The sequence below is a fragment of the Lissotriton helveticus genome, chromosome 3_1 (genome assembly GCF_964261635.1).
Source record: "Lissotriton helveticus chromosome 3_1, aLisHel1.1, whole genome shotgun sequence".
In the NCBI taxonomy this organism is placed as follows: domain Eukaryota; kingdom Metazoa; phylum Chordata; class Amphibia; order Caudata; family Salamandridae; genus Lissotriton; species Lissotriton helveticus.
In genome coordinates, this window is record NC_136061.1 from 674,139,841 (window position 1) to 674,163,373 (window position 23,533).

Genomic DNA, 23,533 nt, shown 5'->3' on the forward strand with positions numbered 1-23,533 from the left:
AGCATACAAAAGTGCATTTTTAATTATTCTCGGGCATAGTCCTCATCCAGTAGTGAAGTACAAGACATTCATCTGTTGCAAGAACATGATCAAAGAAGCATGCCAGTATACAATTAAAAGTGAATCGATAGTCAGAATAAAATAGGAAAATTGGAATTAAAATGCTACCTTCATAATTATAGACTTAAAAAAGGAATCAAAAGAATTAAAATATTACAGTCATAGTCATTAGCTTAAAAAAGTCCGCCGTACATGCCACATTGAATTTAAAAAATGAGATACACCGAAGGCAATGGGGGCATGAGTATCATACTTCCAAACTCTTAAATCCTCAGCACAAAGCACGAAACCTAGGTTCCTACACAGTTGGATGAGCCAGCACTACGGAGGTAATATATAGGCGGGTCAGAAGAAAAGAGCATGTAGCTCTGTCTCTTCCTTACAATTACAAGCCGGGCAGCCACCAGAGTGGGTGTTGGACCATTTGTTTGTAAAGGCATGAAGCAGTAAGGTCCCTAGTCTAAACTGTACATACAGTTTCCTAGCCAAATTTGGTTGGATGTCATCCAGGAAAGATTCCATGTTATACTCATCTTTGCCGCAACACAAGCTTTCCTGGGTGGCAGAAAGTGTATATGCCATGTAAGATCTAACCAATTCCAACCGTGAAGTCAAAGGGCATGATTCCTCGGGTGTACTCCTTTGATCTGTTTTGCCCAGTTTAATACATAAGTCCCTTATATGCTTAAACCAGGGTATTTTTGTGGTGCCAGGGAGGCTCAAGAGCTCTCTGAGTTCCGATCGATAGGTGGCCAGATCCGGGGTTGCCTATACCTATCGCCAGAAAGTTACAGGTCTGAGGACAATCTCTTCACTAATAGGTCTAATGCCCAGATCCAAGCGTAGTGGGGTAAGGGGGTGCTGGGAGGGAGACCTTGCAACTGCCTCATAAAATTGTTCTCTACCTTGCTCTAACTGGTAGTCGAGCAGTGCCCCCACAATTCTGCCCCGTACAATGTAGCACCCCTTGCTTGTATTTTGTAGATTTCAACTATTGGCCCGCTGGTTTAAATGTAGAGGTTCTGTATAGTTTTGTGAGCCCTCCAACTGTCTGAGTTAGCTTAAGGCTTGCCTTAGGTATCTGCAGCCCCCATTCCAGATGCTCTGACAGAGTAACGCCGAAGTAATCAAAAATCGTCACTATTTCGAGCAAGATGCCATTAAGAGATGGGTTGGAGCGAGACTTGATGGCAGGATTGAAGACCATATATTTGGTCTTAAGTGGATTGATCTCCAGCCCCCTAGTCTTACAAAAGGCATCAAAGCTATCAAGGATGCGCTGGATTGGGGCGTGGCCAACAGCATGGCCAGCTAAGACGTGCTCTGAGATAGCTCCCGGTGAGCTGCTCATTGATCCGACTTCGACACCAGTCCCGAGACCCTGAAAAGACGGAGGTGGGTCCGCGAAGGTCCCGGTACCCGCAGGGACCGGAAAACTGCTGAAGAGCACATTTAAAACAGGAATCTGGCAAAAGAAAGGCAGCCGCGCCAAGATGGCGGCCGGCAGCACTGCAACGGGCCGAACAAGATAACGCGCCAAGCCCAGGATCCGCTAAAAGTGAGTGCCGGAGGGTGGAAACAACCGGGGAGAGCGGAGCGCCACCGGGACCGACACAGACCCCGCTGCGGTTGTCCTGAGGATAGCAAAGACAGCCAGCGAAGGCAGGACCCAGAGAGCGCTCGAGTCCGGTGCGAGAATCGGTAAAAGAGCGCCCTAGGCCTGGGGAAGCGAGCAGAGAGGCCACCGCAGGAGCAGCAGGTAGAACGCCCCTACGGGCGATTACCGGAGGCCAGCGGTAGCTGGTAAGACTGTGCAAACCAAGGAGGGGACAGATATGCAGGAGGAGATGTAATCAGGGAGCCGGGACGCAAGGAACAGGCATAGTTACGCGGTGGGGGACGTGCACTGCACCGTCAGATCGGCTCGGGCGGTGAATGGCGAGCATGGCAGCCGGAAGCTGGCGCTAGACAGCGTAAATACCATACAGACAGGCCTGAAGCCGCGTCGTCCACCGTCCCTGCATCAGAGAGAGGGGCCAGAATCGGAAGTTGCCACGCGGAAGGCCTAGCGAGCGAGACCAGACCCATGCGGCACAGCCTTCCGCCTCCTGTGCGACCTGTGCTCCGAGGGGCAACGGCCGAAGGAAATAGAATACGGGGCGAATTGGCAGCTGCCAGACTTGGACGTAGTCCCCCTAAGACCCAAAGACTCAAAAAACCACGAACCAGAAGGCGCACGCAGACTACGCCATATCCAGGTCCTAGAACAGCGGGGGGGGGGGGGGGTGAGGAAACTCGGCATCCTCAGCGGGGAGTGCAGTGGCGGGGTCCAGGTTCAGCTGCCTGGCCAGTCATGGTCGCTCCGAAGGGGAAGAGACTCAGGTGGCCGGACATCGGAAGGGGAGGAAGAGGAGGAACGCTCCTTGCATCCATTGGTGACAATTCGAGAACTGGAACAGGAAACGCCCGGCTTGGCAGAAGAACTGGGCAGCGGGACACAGGACTCACATTCCTAAGAGGGGATCGGACTGGTACCTCAGAAGCAGCTTATCGATGGAGGGGCACGCAAGTTATACACACCCCTTTTACCTACTGTTTGCTGTTTATTCTTTCTTATGTTCATGGGCATGACAGGTTAATCAGGCGGGGAAGGAACACGTACCCGCTACACATATTGCAATTGTAGGTTAAGAAGGGGGATCCTGAGGGAGGGCGACAGACCCTCTCCGCCAGCAGTCTTGGTTCTACGGAAGATGAGACTGAAGGGGGGGCGGTGGGGAGAGGGGCATGGGAGGGAGTTACAGTTGTTTCCAGTTGGAGGGAGTTGAGGGAATGGAGGGGGACAGAGGGTGGGGGAAGAGGTCCACGTTTACGAGGGGAGAGGAGAGGAGGGGTGGGGGAGGGGGGAGGGAGGCTTGTTCTTTATCAGGTCTTGTCGAGCACGCACGAGCACTACACACCGAATCCCACCACGGGACACGAGGGGCCATCAGACCTCATTCCAAAGAAACGCTCATGGGTAACCCAGAAAGAGAAATCATGCCTAGGGAGGGTTTTAAGGTGCTGACCTGGAACGTAAACGGCCTGGGCTGTAAAATCAAACGGGGACTGGTTAACAACTATGTGAAAAGATCCGGAGCAGATTTAGTACTCCTCCAGGAAACGCACTTACAGGGCACTAAATGTGCCTTCCTGGCAAGGGGGCAATATAGAGTCCTGGCTCATGCAGGGTTTACCTCGGGCTCCAGAGGAGTGGCAATCTTAATTAAAAAGCATCCACCTATGAGAGTAGCGCAAGTGTGGACGGACAAGCAGGGCACATCTGTAGGAGTACGCGGACAATGGAGAAGGAAGGAATACACGTTTGTTTCAGCCTACGCCCCACCTAAACTTCAGGCAGGTACACTAAAGGGAATCTCTGATATTGTCCTTACCACTTCAGACACGATTCAAATCCTTGGGGGAGACTTTAATGACGTAATGAACCCCATGGTGGATAGAACAGGTGATCGCGACAGGCCCCAGAATGTGACACCGCTAGCCAAATCTATGACTGCGCACGGTCTGCTTGATGTATAGAGATGGCTCCATCCGGATGCCAAGGCATATTCCTTCTTCTCCGGAGCACACAAAGTATACTCTTGCCTGGATTACATTTTCATGGCGCGACAGACACTGCAGGGGTCTGATATAGCAGAATACTGTGCCCGTGGTGTATCTGACCACTCCCCATTAATACTAGAGGTGGGTAGGAAAAGGAGAGAGGGGCCCAAGACACTCAGACTGTCGGCATGGGACCTACAAAACGCGGCAATCCTGAAGGGACTAAGAGCAGACGTGAAGGTATACCTGGCAGAAAATATAGGCTCGGTGGACTCGCGGGTAGTTCTCTGGGAGGCTCTTAAAGTGGTACTCTGAGATAGGGCACAGTGTAGACTGGCGGAAGATAGGAAAAAAGTACAGGCTGAGATCCAGGACCTGGAAGCACAGATACTGGCGATGGAACATGAACACCTGCTTAACAGGGACCCGGGGAAACTTCGATGCCTCTCTGATCTGCAAGTCCAGTATAAGCAATTAGTGACGGGGGAGGCAAAGTCGCAGGCGCTGGCGACTCTGCACCGTATCTATGATGTGGGAGACAAATCCGGGAGGCTATTGGCATGGCTAAGCAGGAAGGAGAGAGATGACCGATGGGTGGAGAAGGTAAAAGATGGGCACAGTGGGTGGGTCCGCACGGATGTCAGGATAGCAGATGCATTTGCTGAGTGCTATGAAACCTTCTATGAAGCACAAGACCTCGGGTCAAAAGAGGATGCGCTGCGATATATGGCAAATATCAACCTCCCGAAGCTTGAAGAGGCTGATCAAAATGACCTGGTGACAGATATAACTGAGGAGGAAGTTAGGGTGGCACTGACTAAGCTCCGTGCGGGCAAGGCCCCAGGTCCCAACGGCTCCCCAGCGGAATTCTTTAAAAAAACGGCGGATCTCCTGACTCGCCACTTACTCGGCCTCTTCTGGACGCTGAGGAGGAAGGACAGTTCCCGCTCGACCTTAGACAAGCCACAATTGCCCCAATCTATAAGCAGGGGAAGCCAGCTGATGACTGCTCGTCCTATCGCCCCATTTCCCTCTTAAATGTAGAGGCGAAGCTATATGCAACAATTCTGGCTCTCCGTCTGAGACGGGTCATACCGGGGCTGGTCCATCTTGACCAAACGGGGTTCATCCCGGAAAGGGCAACCAGATATACCTTACGACGAACTCATAACTGGCTCCGCGAGGTAGGAATTAGGACGGAGCCTCACTGGTTCTTATCCCTAGACGCAGAAAATGCGTTCGATGCTGTCCACTGGCCTTTTCTAGAGGGAGTACTGGAACGCTTAGGATTCGGACCTAAGTACAGGCATAAAATTAACCTACTATACACCAGGCCTAGCGCTAGGGTTAGGGTTAATGGGGCACTGTCGAGGGCCTTCCCTATACAACGGGGAACCAGGCAGGGATGTCCACTGTCTCCCCTACTGTTTGCCCTCTCTATTGAAGTAATGGGTTGCGCGGTTAGGCAGAACGTAGGGATTACTGGATTCCGGATAGGGCCAGCGGAGGAAAACGAAGAAAAATTGTCCCTATACGCGGACGATGTCCTGCTTTATATAACGAAACCGGAAATCACCATACCGGCACTGTTTACGGAACTAGACCAATACGGAGCCAAGTCTGGGTACCAGATCAATTGGCACAAGTCGACACTCTATGACCCCCGGGGAAGGGACGATTGGCCCACGTTGCCTGAAAGACTGCAGACAACTGGAGAGGGATTTATGTACCTGGGGATCTTTATCATGACAGACGGTGACCTTTCCTATGAACGAAACATTAACAGCGTCGTACGCAACTTTACAGACGACGCCAACAGATGGCAATCGCTCCCTCTGACGATTCTCGGACGGGCAGCTATGTTTAAAATGATCTCGCTCCCAATATTCCTATATGCATTCCAAAAGGAATATTTCCCCATGAAATGCAAGATCTTCCGAGACGTCCATGCGGAATTGAGGTCCTATTTATGGCTGGGTAAGCAACCGAGAGTAGCACTATCGACCCTACAGAGACACCAATATGATGGGGGGATTTCATTGCCGATCTAGAGGCCTACTACTGGGCAGAACACCTGGCCCCCATTAATGAATAGATACACACACCCGCCACACACCCCACCTATGCACTGGAAAGGCACACTATGGGCACCCACACGTGTCTACACTACATATACGGAGGAAAGGGGCAGGCTAGACTACTGCCGGCAACTAGAATCACGTTGGGGGTCTGGAAAAGGGCGATGAAGGCAATTAAATGGGAACACAAACCAACGGAGCAAACACTGCTGTGGGACTGCTCCTGGCTGAAGGAACTTAGCAAGCTGAGTGGGTTTCAGGGATGGGACGCCATAGGCATCTCTACTCTAGGAGACGTAACTAAAAAAGGGGCGCTGAAGTCCTTTCCAACACTGCAAACAGAATTTGGGCTCCACCGCTCCCAACTTTTTAAGTATATGCAATTGAGACATGCATGTAGGGCGGAGGGGACATTGATAGAGGTACTCCCTGAATACGCTCCACTGGAAGGCCGCCTTTTGCAGGAACGGATCCCCGAGAAGGCAGTATCACTAACATTTAAACCTATCATGAATAATAGACCAAACAAACTAGAAGGCCTCAGGACTATGTGGGAGCAGGAAGTGGGAGACGTGGATGATGTGGACTGGGGTGTAGTACTGATGCACCCTAGGGAGGTAGCGATTAAATCACGTCTCCGTTTGATCCAGTTTAGGATTTTACATAGGTCCTATTTTGATAGAGTGAGGCTATATAAAATGGGGAGGATACCTGACCCCTGCTGCCTGCGCTGCGGCCACGATAGCGGAGATTTCTTGCACACAATCTGGTCCTGCCCACGCATTCAAACTTACTGGGGAGAGGTCCTAGCCGAACTGGGAGAGGTATTAGGGACGGACATCCCATCAGACCTGAAGTTAATACTACTGGGGATGACCAATGATGTAGACTTGGCCCGTCCATTGCTGATTTTTCTGGTACTAGCCCTGGTAGTGGCCAAAAGCGACATAGCCAGGAAGTGGGGAGCACCAGACATACCACAGCTGGAGCAGTGGAGGAGGGGTATGGACCTCTACATGGCAGCCGAAAGGGTCACGTACAAAGCCAGAGGGTGCCCAAAGAAGTTCCGAAAAGTGTGGGGAAAATGGTGACAGTATCATGGACTGGATGGAGGGCTCTCAGGGGTCGCAAACATTTGCACGTATGATTGCCATGGGGGAATGGGCTTCTGGGACCAGGAGACATTACTGGAGTGGACTTGGAGGACTGTAATGGCTGAACACTTGGAAGATGGTATTTGGGTGCTGAATCATGAGGGGGGTGGAGAGTGTGGGGAGGGAGGGATGTGGGAGTGTGGCTCGACGTCAACGTGCTTGTTGTTTGTTTTTCTTGCTGCAAAAACAATAAAAACTGTTTAAAAAAAAAAAAAAACGATGCGCTGGATTCCCATGGGCGTCTTCCAGAGTAGAAGGGTGTCATCAGCGACCATCAACTCTGGGACCTAACCAGAGGCAAGCATGGGGGCATCGTTGTCCTTCACCTTTCTAAGTTGGTCAATGAGGCCATTGATGTATAGACAAATTAAGGTGGGTGCAAGAAAGCAGCTCTGTCGTACCCCTTTGTTGACAGGAAAGCGGGGAGTTAATTCACCATATTTCCCATACCTCACTTGGGCAAACTTTCCTACATGAAGCTTCACTAGGATGCTGAGGAGATGAGATGGAATTCCCAACTCTCTAAGTACCTCCCAGAGTTTGTCCCTTGGTACAAGATCGAAGGCCGACTTCAGATCTACAAATATTAAATAGAGATTGCCACCGTCTATTGTCACTGTTTTCCAGAAGAGAAGTTGGAGTCTAAATATCTGGCCGACCGTGGAGGTATTTTTTTTCTGAAGCCGGGTTGAATGGGACTCTGGATCTCTTCTTCATCCATCCATCCCTGGAGGCGATCAAGAAGAACCCGAGTGAAGAGTTTCTGGCTAACATCGATTTAAGCTAACCAGCCTATAGTGGGTAGGCAAGAGGGGACAGCCTTTTTTAGGGACTGGGACTATTTCTGCCCCACGCCAAGTCTCAGGGGATCCATGCCACTCATGATGGCATTAAATAGGGCCCACAGATATGGCCCCCAGATTTTCGGCTTCTCCCGAAAAAGATCCCCAGGTAGTTTGTCTAGGCCCGGTGCTTTATTGCAAGCAAGCTTGCGTCATAGCCTTTAACACTTCGGGCATGGTAATCCCTGTGACCGCTTCTTGAGGAAACTCAATAGATGTTATTGAAGGTTCGACTTTTTCAGTCGGAGCTTCCTTGTCGGTGTATAGGGATTGGAAATGGTTCTCCCAGGCTTCAGATGCTATATTTGCCTCAATAGCTGGCTTCCCATCCGTATCACCTGAGCCAACTATTGCCCAAAAGGTCTTCAGATCTTTGTTGGTAAGTGCACATTTAAGGGTTTCCCATCTATCTAGTTCCCAGTTTTTTTTGCCTTCTTGAATGGTCCCCTTGTACAACACCCGATTTAGTTAGACTTGTTGTTTATTCTTAGCAACAGCACCCAGTGGGGCTTGCTTAGCCTTCCGACACTTTGTGTTAAACCAGGTACTTTTATACTACACTTTTTCCCTGCTGACTACCACTGGGTTGAATAGATCTGTCAGTTTTGATGATAGCTCTAAATGTGTTTCTGCTACCTTCTCAAGATATAGGGGAGAACCCTCTACAATTGCAATGCCCCACATTTTTGTAAGTATTGGGATTACTGTCTGGTAGACTGTAGCCAGTTTGTGTGGTGGCTGTTGGAATTGCCCCCACCTAATTTTCCTTCTACTGTTTGTAAGTGTTAATCCACTATTCTGGGTTATGGGATTGTGTTTAGGATTAACGAGGCCCCAGTTTGGCAGCTTCAATTTTAGAACCAAAGTGTTATGATCACTATCCGGTCTCACCGTCACAGAGAAGTCATGGACCCTTTGCCATAATCTGCATTCCACCAAGATATAATACAAAATGGATTTGTGGCCTACTTTATTGAATGTTAGCTGTCCCAGAATGTCTGATTTTGTTCGGCCATTGCACGCTCTTAGTGAATGAGCTAGTGTGGGTGAATTGATCTGGAGTGCCAACGGGGACCAGGCTTTTGCGTGTCTGGGATTAACCATTGGAGGTCTTCTTCACTGGGGATGGTGTTACTTTGATTAATAAGGGGTTTAAATTGGCAATTGAAATCGCCCCTAAATTTCAGCCATAAAATTGGATGAATTGTGGAAGTAAAAAGAGCCAATTGGTCTATAGTTTCTTGACTCGTAGCAAAAGGTCGAGAATAGACATTGAAAAAAGCATTTTTTGTCTTTGGCGGAGGTGAGTACAACACACTGGATGTCACTCGTGGGGGTTGGCAGCTGCTCTGCTCTACAGCCCAAAAGTGAAGCTAGCCAGATGGATATCCCCCTCCCCCCTCCCCCCGATGATCTTCCTCTCCCACCTGAAGTGGCTAAGATATTGAAAGTAGCAAAGCCTACCCTCTGATGGCCTTTCCTCGCCCAGGTTTCCTGTAACATACAAATATCCTGTCTGTCTATAAAAATCCCCCAATCTGAGCAAGAGAGTTTACTTTTGAGCCCAGCAAGATTCCAAGATAGGACCTTCAGGGTGTAATCTTGCGGTCTATTCCCATCCAGTGCCTCGAGTATGCTAGCGTCGGGGGTTCATCCAAGTTTGTTAGATTTGAAATAGGCTGAAAATGTAACTACGTTTGAGCGTGGATTATTTCAAATTTTTGCTTTTTCAGCTATATCGTACTCTAAATTCATTTTAGAAGAGGAGTTTACCAAATTGTACATTAACTGAGCTGTTGTGGGGGCTAATTTATGTAGGAATCTCCCTGAACTTACTCTTAGCAGGCATCCAGAGATTTCCTTTTCTCCATCAGGTCAAGCATATCATCTATGAGCAAAGATAAAAGAAAATGGACTGTTTTAATGTCTTAAACTACATTTGTTTCTACTCCATATGTTTTCTTTCAAAGCGGTGGTCTGGAAAGTGCTGAAACGCATACACGGGCTATGGATGTATGACGTTATAACGCATACTTTTACCACGCATACCATTACAACGCGGTTTTTACCACGCATACCATTACAACGCATAGCGCTTTGGGGTGCTGGATAGTGAATAGTTTAATTCACTATTCCAACTCCAGTCCCCGTGGACACTAGGGAAGGTTATTGGATAGTAAATTAACCTATTCCCTATCCTAGAGCGCCCCCCAGCGCAATGCGTTGTAATGGTATGCGTGGTAAAAACCGCGTTGTAATGGTAGTGCGTGGTAAAAAATGCGTGGTAAAGGTTGTATACCACGGGCTATGCTAATGTATAGAACAGCACCAAGTGTGCAACCAGTGTCATCGACGTCAATTCACCAAAATGCATGGTGTAGCTCAAATGACGTCACACACCCTTTGACCTTCACTTTCACCCACACGCAAACGCATAAACACACATTCACACTCTCTCATGTAAACTCACTCTCACGCTCTCTCTCGTGTAAACACACTCTCACCCACAAGCATGCACACAGCATACAATTAAAAATATTTTTTATTGACCCCAGCTGCAAGAGAAGATCGCATTCCAGCTAATTGTACTCACTCTATTTTTTATTATACTACTAGTGAAAAATGTAATATGATTCACTATTAGTGTAATAAAAAAATGACAGAAGATAAAGAGCCAAGCCCTAACCAAGGTCCATACGGACAAGCTGACTGTGTTCCTGGCATTGATTTTGCCACCTCTGAGGCCAGGGGTCACAAAGGCCGTACTAGGGGTCGCAAATGCATTCTAGAGGTCACAGCTGCTACCACTGGCGACCCCTAAATCACGCCCATTACCAGAGTGTGCTTTAGAAGCATATTGAAGGGAAAAAAGTTAGACATATAGCAAGTTTTGAGCAAAAACACTTTAATTTAAAAAACATAGATTGTGCACTGTTAGCCATGATCAAGGTTGGTGCTTCGTGATTGGCAGAGCCTGCTAAAGCTCTGTTCTTTACCAGGGAACATGTTTCAGTTTACACAAATCATGTACTTTTTTTAACCTGAGACACCTGTAGCTTGATGCTTTTTCGATGTGGACACTCAAATCTTCTGCAGCATGTAAGATGCTGATCACCCATCGTCTAACCCTAGGGTTTCACATATCCTCCTACGGCAGCATCATTCAATGAGATTTCAGAGATTTAAGGGATGTATGAGGAAGAGAAAAAAGACCTTGAAAGATGCGCGCGACTGATTCTGTGTTAACTAAGTCTTCAAGCTCGAAAAAGGAGATGATGCTGGGGATACTGAAAGTACACTCACATGCACACTGCTCCAGTGTGTAAGGAAGGTTTGGTGCTAAGCACAACAAAAGCAAGGCGATATTACAGCTACAAAATCAATTAAGTTTGGGATTTTAGTACCACAATCTTTAGTAAGTACTTAAAAAGTCAGAAGGCACAAACAAAATCAAAGTCAAAATTACCTATTCTGCAACACTTCTCCTACCAGGAGCAAAAGAACAAAGATATTTTCACTGTGGAAATGCTTCTTAACATCAAAGTGCACCCAGTCACACAAAACCGAAATCGACCAGGAAAGGGGTCAAACCAAGAACTTCAACTTCAAGAGAGGCCAAAGTGACTTTTTATAAAGGCCTTGAATCAGTTTAGTGAATTTTGGAGCCTTGTAAATCGTGTTGTATCGTAATTGCATTTATATTGCACTTGCTACCTCTGACGATGCGTCAAAGCACTTTTTTGGCGAGTAGCACGCTACCGCGGAACCCATAAAGGATTAGTGTTGAATTAGTATAGTGAAATATGAAAATAATTTGAGTGGTGGATTGTTAGTCAGTTATTTGGATTAAGAAGGGTAGGCTAGGGATAGAAGAGGGAAAAAGGATTGTATTTATATAGCGCTTGTAACCCGTGATGGTGTGTTGAAGCGCTTTTTTGGCAAGTAGCCCGCTACTCCGGAACCCACAAAGGATTAGTGTTGAAAATTAGTATAGTGAAATATGAAAGTAATTTAGAGCTTTAAAGAGAAGACCACTACCAAAGGAACAAGAACCTATAGTAGATGGGTGTTCAGAAGGTCCTATAATAGAAGTGCTGAGTGAGAAAAGGAGAGGAAATCAAAAGATTTCTCGATTGGATGAAACCGCGCACATCTAACTTGAAGAATCGATGGACAGAAAGGAATTACAAGCCTGCACCCCAGGGCCTCATGTATATTAAGGTGCTCGCACAAGCACACTCAATTATTTTCACCCCAGAGAGGAAGTAAAATGTTATCTCAGGAGCAACAAAACTGTATATGTCACGCACTGCCTAGATATTCCAAAGGTGTAAACTTTGTCACGTGCTCCCGAGGAATCACTTTCCAACCTTGTGAAGTGTTAAATGTGAATAAACCCAAGACGCATCTCCTGATTAGGGGATGTCCCTCAGTGCACAGCCATCAAGCCTGTGGGGGCATGTACTATTAAAAACAAAATATTATTATTCCAAGTGGATTATGTTTCAAGTACAACGTTTATTGCACGTATTTGTTTGTATATATCTGATAAATCTTCTTAAAAATCTCAATTTTATTGATCCATAAGTATTCAACAAAAATCCCGATGCATTTCGGGCATCCATGTGCCCTTCTTCAGGGGACCCATCTGTAAGTATAACCAATAATAGTAGTTGCTTATAACACAGACATTTCCTACACGTCAAGCAAACATATAAACAATATTCATCTCAGTGCATTTCGCAATTTCATGGCATGGTGTCAAAGTGAGCTTAAAAACCACAAGTGTCGTGATCTAAATAATCCTCAGGTGCAAACAGTTGTTAATCCACAGTCCAAGTATATAATAACACAACTAAAGCCATCATTTCTCTGAATAATAATACATACAACCAGGAAAACACGTAATCATGCTGATTTTTTTCTAATGGGTGAAAGGCAGACCAATAATCTCTGTGGTGTGTTCTAGCATGTAAAGAAAATTAAAGTTCACCAAATGCGTCAAGGTGCAAGCAAAAGCCTATGGGAGGTGTATGTTGAAAGATAGCGGTGAACGGTGTGAGCATGCGAATTCATAACGTGAATAAAAAGATTACTCACAACAATGGGGACTCGAACGATTCCTATGGATGAAGTAGACAGTGTCAAAATATGGCGATTGTAATTGAAATAAAGTTAAAACACGTTGTGTTTCTCTGAACACAACTCAGTTTTAAAGCTCACTTTGACACCATGCCATGAAATTGCGAAATGCACTGAGATGAATATTGTTTATATGTTTGCTTGACGTGTAGGAAATGTCCGTGTTATAAGCGACTACTATTATTGGTTTTACTTACAGATGGGTCCCCTGAAGTAGGGCACATAGATGCCCGAAATGCATCTTGATTTTTGTTGAATGCTTATGGATCACTAAAATTGAGATTTTTGAGAAGATTTATCAGATATATACAAAAAAATAAGTGCAATAAACGTTGTACTTGCAAAATAATCCACTTGGAATGATGATATTTTGTTTTTATTAGTACATGCCCCCTACGGGCTTGATGGCTTTGCACTGAGGGACATCCCCTAATCAGGAAATGCATCTTGGATTTATCTCAGGAGCAACAACAGGACGTCCGCCTGTGAAGGAGAGAAAATAATTGGAAGCAGTGATAGATGAGATGACTACAAGCTCACTGTCTAACCGAGAATGGGTAACAAAAATGCACATACAGAACTGTTGAACTACCTGCCTAAAGAACATAAAAAAGCAGACTCATTTGTCAGTGAGGGACAAAACTGAGCGAAGAATGCCTTCTAGGCTCCACTGGACAAAGCAGAGACCTCAGCTAGAGCCATTTCAGTCATGTAAAAAGATTGCAGTCTTTGTTTACTTCTCTCTCTCCTGACTCCTCAAGGTAAATGTGTTACAAAAGGATTCAAGTTCAATTGGCATGCTTTGAGAAAATCCTACTTTTATTCTAGACCAGTTCATAAGTCCAGGTTGAGCTTTAGTGAATCCATAAGCAGCATTTTGTAACTCTGTTTTTATTAATTACAGTTACTGTTGGATAAAACAGTTTCATAGAGTGTAGAGTCAAAAAGCTATGCATAAGTTTTGCAGAAGAGATTGGACCAAAACTGCCTTAGATTCATGCAGAGGTACCCAAGTCTTTTAAATGTGGAATTGGATGGTTCCATCCCTTGTGAGATCTGTCTGCTTCACTGAATCTCTTAATCTTTTCTTTCTTATATAGATTTATATAAACGTTTTGATTTGCAGTTCAGTACTGTGAAATAATCTGTGAGTAGAATCAGGTTTCCCAATGACAGTCCGCATTTTAATTTGAAGGACTCTTCTGCACACCTAACAGCAAAGTAGGATTTTTCAAAACCAACTTCTGAAGGCTACTAATTGCATCAAATGAACCAAGGATTGTCTAATATTGTTTGGAAATATTAGAATATGCACACTTTACTCTCCAGATGCTGATCTTAAGACAGTCATTTAACCCCTTTAGTGCTGCCGTTGGACGTTGCGATCACTACCCCTGTAGTGCTGCGCACGACCAACGGCCGACGTGGCCCCACCCGTTTCTTAGAACGTTCAGCACTGGCGCTGAACGTTCGACGCAAGAAACAGGTTAAACCCCAATTGGCTGTCTGTAATCCAGCTAGGGCAGGAGAGGACTTACCTCATCTAGTTGATGCTGCAGGCTGCTTTGGCCACCTTTATTTAGCAAAAATGCTCCTGCTGGCAGCATGAGCATATTCAGCAAACATTCAGTGGTGGACGTGCTCGGCAATGGTAGTCTTTTCTCAGAAACAAACTCCCAAAGCGGGGTTTATTTCTGAAAAATGCAAATAAACAATGGTCCTGGGTAGTTACTCATCGACGTGGGGACATTTGTTTTCTTTACAGTGGGTCTCACATATTGGTGCTGAGCAAGAAAAATGTATGTTGATGCCGCCAGTGAAAGATTTCTTAAAGTGTAACTGACTGGGGCTCCATCAAGGTAAAACGGTGGTTCTCCCATCTATAAATGAGGCAGTGTGGAACCATAAGATTTGGCTGGCCTGGAGCTCACTGCTTTACCACCAAAGTCGTAAGTGACACAAGTATTCAACTGCTAGCTCAGTGGATGGAAAGGATTTTCCAGCTATGGTCTCCAATATGAATTGAGGTTTTAGTTTATTCCAGTAAATGGAAGGCTTTGATTGGTAGATAAAGCTTTGGACCTCTACTAGACGCTGTGTTGTAGGCTGAGTTTGAAGTAGATCTCAGAAACCACTGCTAACCAATGAAGTTTAATACGGCCCCCAAATCAGCCGTTTGTTAAATTATTCACCCTCTAAAATTCAACTGGTGTCGCCAACCCTGCATGTAGAATGAATTGTAATAAGTCATGTTGGAATGATTTGCCGCTCCTACTACATTTGCACGTTGTTGTCAAAAGAGCTAAGCATACCCTTTATCGAGCAGCAATATTGGTAAGCACATTTTGTAAATTGTTAGTATGCTAGATTCCAAAGTTTTTTTATTTTCCACGAAAATTGACTTCTAGATTCTTCACCTTTTATAGGCAGCAACACTGCCTCTCCCCGTAGTAATGGTAATAGAAATGTTGAGGAATCATGTCACCAGTTGTGATAGTGTCCTGTGGCATAAACTCTTGTCTAGTGTGAAATCTGCGCTCGGCCACTCTTAGCCAAGATGGAGCTGGCTTTTGTTGGATAATAATGAAAACTGATTTGAGGTATGGCCTCTTGGGAAAGGTCACGGCTGATTTTGCAATTAAATCATTTGAAATGCTAAACCACATCAAGCTACCCACTAGGTTGGGCAACGTTGCAATTCTTGCAGTCCTTGAGAGAAACTGAGGAAATCAGAGGGTGTTGATTAGTTACCGCCAATTAGGCATTTCAGTTCAATACAAATACAGATCAGACTGCACTACTAACTGCCTAATACTTTTTTCAGTTGTTATGTGTGATTTTGACTTACTGGACACACCTTAATATTTTCCTTGTTTTTGACCTTTTCTTTAGAATTCCCATTTCTCAATACAGATAATTGTTTGAGGAAGGAGGCAGGGTCAACTGCAATTCTGAATGATCACTTCGAGACTGAAGCACTTGACACCAGAACTGGTCCCAGTTCAGGTAAGCAACTAATGTGTACACCTTCTTGCAGTGCTGTTGTTAGCCCCTGAGAGACCTTGTTTCTCAACATATTGCATACTTGCTAGTGTTTTAACAAAATGGAATTTGGTCCGCGAACAACCTCCTTCTAGCAAGTAACAAATGATCTTAAGTTGTCATCATTTTTCAGGTCTGCCTTGAAGGCGCAGCAGTCTGTGTGACCTGCTGTTGACAACAAACAGAGGGGGTGTTGAGTCATCCCCCACGATTCATTGGCTTGTTTGGTTCGACCCCCTCCTTTCCCCCCTTCACCCAGTGTTCTGAGATGGCGTCTGTTAAATTTTGGATTAGCCAAGACGAATATATACCTTTTAGCTCAGTCTATTGCAAGGATGCTCAAAGTACGGTCCGGGGGCCACTTGCGGCACACACGGCCTTTATATGTGGCCTCTGATGAACAGCAGCACCAGGCTATCTTTGGAATATCTTCATGTTTGAAGACAAAGTGTAACAGACATGTAAAAATATGATAAAGTCGTTCGAATTTTTTTTAAAAGTGTCATTCTCTAGCATGTTGAAGTGTTTTACCTTAGTACATCAGATCACTGAACTCAGTGCCATTTATTAGAAGTAATAGTTTTCAAACATGAATTTAAAAACATTAATGCCACCCCCATCTGTGAGGACAATGCCTTTAGGTAACCAAGCAGCAAGTTATTTGTCATATGCACCCTCTGTGTGGCCTAAATTCTTATTGTACATCGAACAACATTATATTATAATAAATCAAACCAGATACGTTTTTGTACAGCACACATGCTGAACTCATGTTTTTCAATGTGGTCTCAAATGTAATAATGAAGAAAAAGGAGGCAATCTGAAAGTAAACAATTGCCTAGGATATTTTTTTAATAATTATTATTATTATTCATAACTCATCTAGAGCACACTATCACCCTATAGATATCCTGGCACTGAAGGCCTTTACATAGACAGGAAGCAAACTGATATCGAGAGAGCTGAATCAGTGAACCTCGAGTTACACAGGAAAGAGATAGGTTTTTAAGGCTTTTCTGAAGTGCAGTAGGTCTGTTGCAGATCTTAGGGTTGATGCATGAGGTTAGACCCTGGGTGGCAGAAAAACGAACCATTATGGCTTAGGTCTTTTTTCTGCACAACATCCAAGAGAAGCGGAGCCAGAGCCAGGTATCTGACTTCAGCTTGACTCGTGCCTTTAATGGCTCGCCTACCTCTATTACAAAATGGCAATTAAGAGGCAAAGGCATAGGAAGGGCACGATTTGACCATGAGTGTAGGAAAGTAGGATCTGCTTTCATGGTTACCCCCACTTTTTCTGGGGTCAGTATGGTTTTATTTTTACTAGTCTGACTGGGATCCTACTTCCTCCCTAAATTGACTATGATAAGTACTTCTGTACCTCCACAATTGGCTACAGGTGTACCCTTATAAGTCCCTAGTATATGGTACCCAGGGACATAGGTACACAGGGGTCTCCCATGGGCTGCAGCATGTATTGTGCCACCCATGAGAGACCACTCAAACTGTGACTACAGGCCTGCCATTACAGCCTGTGAGAACTGGTGCCAGCACCACATACAACAGATATACATTTTCTTATATCTGTGGTCAGTACACTTAAAACCTATAAGTCACCCCTAAGGCAGGCCTTTCCATCCTGAAACCAGGGTGCTGGGTTTTATGTGTGAGCTTGCCCCTTCATCACCAAGACACCCCTACAAACTCCGGAGTCTATTCTCCAGGCTTTGGAAGTGTAGCCAGCCATGTTTATACATATTTTGGATATCCATCATTACGCGGTGGCTAACTATATCGTGGCTGTGCCGAACTGAAAAGAAGATAGAAAACTGGTAGGTTGATAAGCTCTTCTTTAATCAACCTGGTACATCGCTGTCTCGACAGCAACTGCCGTCTTCAACGTGGTACACATCTTAACACGAACCTAAACATGTTTGATATCAAACATGTTGGAATCATACCCCCAACACTGCTACCGATATTGGAGGTATGATTCCATGCATTGGGGGTGCTCCTCCGGGAATCTCCCCGAACTCCCGGTAACAGCCTTTCAGGGTCTGCCATCAAGCTAGTGCTGCTGTTGACCCCAGACGAGATTCTGCCCTCCTCCTGCTGCTGAGCTGAGCTCGAGCAGGGGGAGGTAGAACAAAAGGTTTCCTGTCACAGGGAGGTGTGACCAACTCCCAGACAGAACTTAGTGTGTTTGGATGGGGTGGGGGCGCTTGCCAGCGACACCAGACTGCTTTGAAGGGCACATTTGGAGCCCTCCTTTCATACTTCGGTTTGAGCCAATTCAGGGACTTCTTGACCCCCGCTCTGGCGCAAAACTAGACAAAGGGCATGGAAGTATCCTTCCCTCTGTCCAGCCCCTCCTCTGGGAGGGACCCCTAAGTCATCCTAACCCATTTCCTAGGATATTAAAGGGCTATCCTACGGGTGGGTCCTCAGATTCGTCATGGGACAAAACTCAAGCCTGAAACCACATCACTCTTCGCCCGTCTGGATACTTGGCCTTTGCTGGACTTTATCTGAAACCGAGACTGCATCAAGAAAGACTCCTGCTGCTCCTGGTCTCGCTGTTCTGCAAGTATCTGTGCTTCATCCAGGGTCGTCAACAGACCTGTGGGAATCAAGGAAACGTGAAGTAATCTCCCTTGGAGTGAAAGAGTCACTCTCCTGCAGCTGCAGGCACCCCAATTAAGCTGACGGGTCTGCTGCTCGTATGTCCCACAGACTTCGAAAGGCTCAGCAATGCAGGTGGTGGTTCTGCAACTCCCCCGAGGCCTGACCTGACCTCTCTGCAATTTTGAGGCCTGCATCACTCGTCGGAACCACTGGGACTGAACCCCTGTGCTCCGCGTCGACTTGCCATTGCCAAGGCTTGTTGGCTCTGCACTCTAGAGATCTTCGGGCTACAAGATGCTTCAGCATCTCTTCCTGCCACAATTAGCATCCTCACCTCATCCTCTGCACCGTGGGCCTTCATCTTTATTTATGTATTTATTTCAAAGGTTTTATATAGCGCTACTGGACCCAAGAGTATCAGAGCGCTTTACAAGGATGGTGAACATAATGAGATAAAATTAACAATTAAGCGAAAAAGAGTTACAGTATGATTATGCATTCAACAGGGATAAGGGGGCAAAGAAACAGAGAGATAAAATTAGGTGGAAAGTGAATATTAAAAGTTAGGAGAGAGAGGTTTTTTTGTTGTGAAAAAAGTTAGGAGAGAGAGGTGGTGAAGAGAGGGGGAGTGAGAAAATGAAGGGATTGAGAGGGGGTGGGAAGAGGAGCGGACAAGGGAAGAGAAAGGAGTGAACATGGTCAGAGTCAGTAACATTAGATACCCCAGTATTTGTTGAGAAGAAGTACTTTGAGTTCCTTTTTGAAGAGAGGGTAAGAGGGGTTGCAGCGAAGATCCTTAGGGAGAGAGTTCCAAATTGTTGGAGCGTTACCAGATAATGCATAGGATTGGGCCTTTTGACAATTGAGTCTGGGTGGGATCAAGACATGGGAGTTTGTGCTCCTCAGGGACCTGGAGCAACCAGCTTTGTGTAGTTTTGTTGTAAGGTAAGAAGGGGTGTTTTGGTGAAGAGCTTTGTGAGTGATGCAGGCAATCTTGTAGGCGGATCTTCCTTCTATTGGGAGCCAATTGAGATTTTTGAGGTCAGGGGAGATGTGATCAAATTTTTTACAATCCGAGATGAGTCTCGCCGCTAGATTGAGGACAGATTTAATCGGTGCAAGATGGATTTTAGGGGTGCCAGCCAAAGTGGCGTTGCCATAGTCAATCCTGGAAGGGACAAGCGATTGGACAACAAGTTTGAAATCTTGTACTGGAATAAATGGTTTAAGTTTCTTGAGGTGGAGAAGGGTGAAAAGCGCACTTTTTTTTAATATATTTTTTTTTAAATTGAGATTTTTTGTCACCACATAGAACACACAAAATACAGTTTAGATACATCAGCTGTAATACATATAAGGGCGAGTAAGCATACCAAAACAAACCAAAGCAGCCGACACAGATAGAAATACAAATATGGAATCCTGAATCATTCAAATTTGTACAGTCATGGATCTTATCATGTATTAATACAAATAATTACATTATCTACTACTAAGATCCCAGCCAGGTAGCGATTGGTTGCCATAACTGGCTTCCTTGCCTCTTTTTCCGGATACCCTTAGTTCCATAGAGCGCCATATCCAAACGATATATTGAAAGCAGCCTAGTTTGCCAGTTAACGAAGGATGGAGGATTGGTATCAAGCCATTGTGATGTAATGCACAAACGATACAAAGCCATACATATAAATATCAAACCCTCCTCTACAGCCGTCAACACGTTTCCTAGCCATCCAAAAATTACCAATGTAGGGGTGAGTTGTACTGGGATCCCCAGACTACCCGAAATGAAAATCTGTATTTCGCTTACAAAATTGATAAGTTTAGGGCAGTTAAAGAACATGTGGGTAGCGTCAGCAGCGTACTGGCCACAGCGATTACAGCTATTACCCCTTCCAGTATTCCATTTTGCCAGTTTCCCCGGAGTATAATAAAGCTCGAAAATTGCCATATAGTGCTGGCTCTTCAAAGGGCCGTTGAACAGTACATTAATTGAAATTTCAATGCTTCTGGTCATATTAACCCCTTCAATGCCTAATTTATTGGCCCATTTTGTCTCCTGAAATTCTAAATCATCTTTAACCGTGCTCATGAATAAATGATAGAGGGGACACATTTTGCATCTGGACTTGAGTAACTCAACAATCTCTATTTTTTGTAGAGTAATCGCTTTTTGATTTTTTTTCCGCTCACAATAGCTACGCAACTGCAAATATTTTAAAAAATCCCCTCGAGGTACCTTATATTTACTTTGTAAATTTTCGAAATAAATAAATTGTGATCCTGAAAATAAATCCCCTAGAAAGCAAATTCCTAAATTGTACCATCTTTTCATCACAGAGTCAGCAAAAATTGTAGGTAAAAGAGTACAGTCCTGAAGTGGAGTATAGATGTTCAAATTCGGGCCAATACCCAACCTCTTTTTTGTTTTCCTCCAAATTACATATGCGGCTAACACCGGCTTAAACCTAGTTTTTTTAAAGTAGCTAGGCTCAATAATGCGATTTATACACTGCTTAGATTCTTGCCCCAGAAGCATCTCGTAGATTGAGGGGGCGACGTAATCAGGAGTTGGATCTATAGGTAGCAATAACACCCCCATATTTTGTAAAATTGAAATCCAATGATATAATTGAAAATCTGGTATCCCCCAGCCTCCTCTTTCTCGAGACAAAATGCATCTATTCATGGCACGCCGGGCACGATGATAACTCCAAAGAAACCTTGAACACATTCTCTCTATACGAGAAAAAAAGGCCGCAGGTATTAAAAAAGGAATAGCTCGGAAAACATATAAAAATTTCGGGAAAATAAGCATTTTAATAACATTGCTATGGCCAAACAAGGAGAGATGGAGATTGTTAATTCTTTGCAATGTTTTATTGGAAGAGGAGATAATCGGGTCGAGATTTTTAGCAACTATATCCTCAACATTTGCTGTGATTTTTATATCTAAGTACGTGACCTCTGAACAAAAAACAGTATTCACGGGTCGGCCGGCCGGTGAATGGATCACCTGGGTTTTTGCGACGTTTAATTTGTACCCGGAACAGAACCCAAAAGCTTCAGCCGCTTGAGTGATTCGAGGGAGGGCCTCTGTAATGTTAGCAGTAACCACGGCAATATCATCCGCGTATGCGTAGACTTTGTGACATTGTGTTCTAATCTGAACCGGGTGATGATATTATCTGCCCCGTTGTGGTAATGAAAGGGTCGATATATAGCGCAAACAAAAGCGGGGAGCAGGGACACCCTTGTCTTGTACCCCTTGCTATCACAACCTGCTTGGAAACCTCGCCCCCCTACCCGGATTGTCGCTGTCAGATGAATATACAGCGTTTGTATTGCCTTTATAAATTCAGAAGGAAACCCCTTCCAGGCCAGAACTGCCCATAAGAACCGCCAAGTGACCCTGTCGAATGCCTTTTCGGCATCCAACAGGGCCACTCCGACGGATGAATTACTGCTCTGAGTGCAATCCAAAATAGATATTATTCTACGAATATGATCCGTAGTGTCTCTACGTTGGATAAACCCGTGTTGACGGGGTGACACTAGACTGGAAATCAAATCGTTGAACCTGTTGGCAAGAATTTTTGAATAAATCTTGTTGGCTGCGTTCAATAACGAAATGGGCCGATATGAGGCCATTTCTGTTGCATTTTTCCCTTTCTTTTTAAAAATAACTATTATGGCCTGAGACCATGAATCAGGTGCCCGACCGAGAAAAGCCTGTTGACAGACTTCCAACAGTTCCTTCTGAATTGCATTCCGGAACGTCCTATAAAATTCTAAAGGGATAGAGTCCGGACCCATCGCTTTCCCCTGTGCTAATCCCAAAAGCGCAGTTTCAACTTCATCCCAATCCGGGGGCATAGATAAAATTGCCCGATGATGTTCTGACAGAGTATTAGTTACTTGAGGAGAAAGATATTCTGACTCCTCCTCCCCTGTCCTACCGACTAGCGACTCACTATATAACGACTGATAGAATTCATAAAATGCATGAAGTATCCCTGGTTTGGCCTCTTGTACCCTACCGTTCATATCTATAATTTTTACTATATCATATACGGCCTTCTCCCTCAACCTCTTTGCCAGAAATCTCCCAGTATTTTCACTATACTCATATGCCTCTTCCTTGTGTTGTGTGTATTTCTCTGCTATTTGTTGTGCGATGTTAGCATAGGCCGAAGTCCTCGTAACTGTGAGGTCTTGCTGTGCCTTTTGGATTAGTTCTAAATCTCCACCCTGAGATATTACATCAGCTAATTTATGTTCTTTCAAAACGACCTCAGCAAAATCCTGTTGGTGTTTAATCATCCTTTGTTTATGTTTAAATTTAGAAAAGCTGAGCGTTTCCCCAAGGACAACAGATTTGAATGTATCCCAAACTACCTCCTGGGAAGCCGTGCCTTTATTTATATAAAAAAAATTCATGTATATGTTTAACCATTAGTTGACAGTAATCTTCGTCACTCAATAACTTCCTATCGAAAGTCCAGGTCCTTGGGGAAACCCTCTGAACCGACTCCAAAGTTAATTCTAAAATCACAGGGTTGTGATCAGAGACCACTTTCGGATGAATAACTAAATTAACCTTAGTCAACAAACCAACAGAAATAAGAAAATAATCCAGACGAACAAACTTAATGTGAGGGGCAGAAAAAAAAGTATATCCAGGGCTTTCAGGATATAAAACATTCCATGCATCATAAATACCATTAACCCCTGCAGGGCACCGTACATTAGTATCTTTCTTCCAGTATACCTATGATTCGATCTAATATTTAGGTCTGCTGGGATATTTATATTCAGATCGCCACATAGTATCACAGGTTGCGACCATTGGGCCAATTCCACATTGATAAAATTAAACAGTTCCGCATCGTCCAAATTTGGCCCATAAATATTACACAGAGTAAACGTACTGAGATAAATCTTTACCGTTCCTATTGCCCAACGGCCCCATTTATCTGCAGCAAAA

The 23,533-nt window shown here is 44.9% G+C and overlaps 1 pseudogene across 1 annotated transcript in view; it reads left to right on the forward strand.

Annotated features, from left to right (window-relative positions):
- LOC144822858 (uncharacterized) overlaps positions 1 to 23,533 on the forward strand; it is a 114,941-nt pseudogene that overhangs the window by 53,826 nt on the left and 37,582 nt on the right. Inside the window, exon 5 of the transcript XR_013608710.1 lies at positions 15,772 to 15,885. The product of XR_013608710.1 is annotated as an uncharacterized LOC144822858 (transcript). The remainder of the gene's footprint in view (positions 1 to 15,771; positions 15,886 to 23,533) is intronic.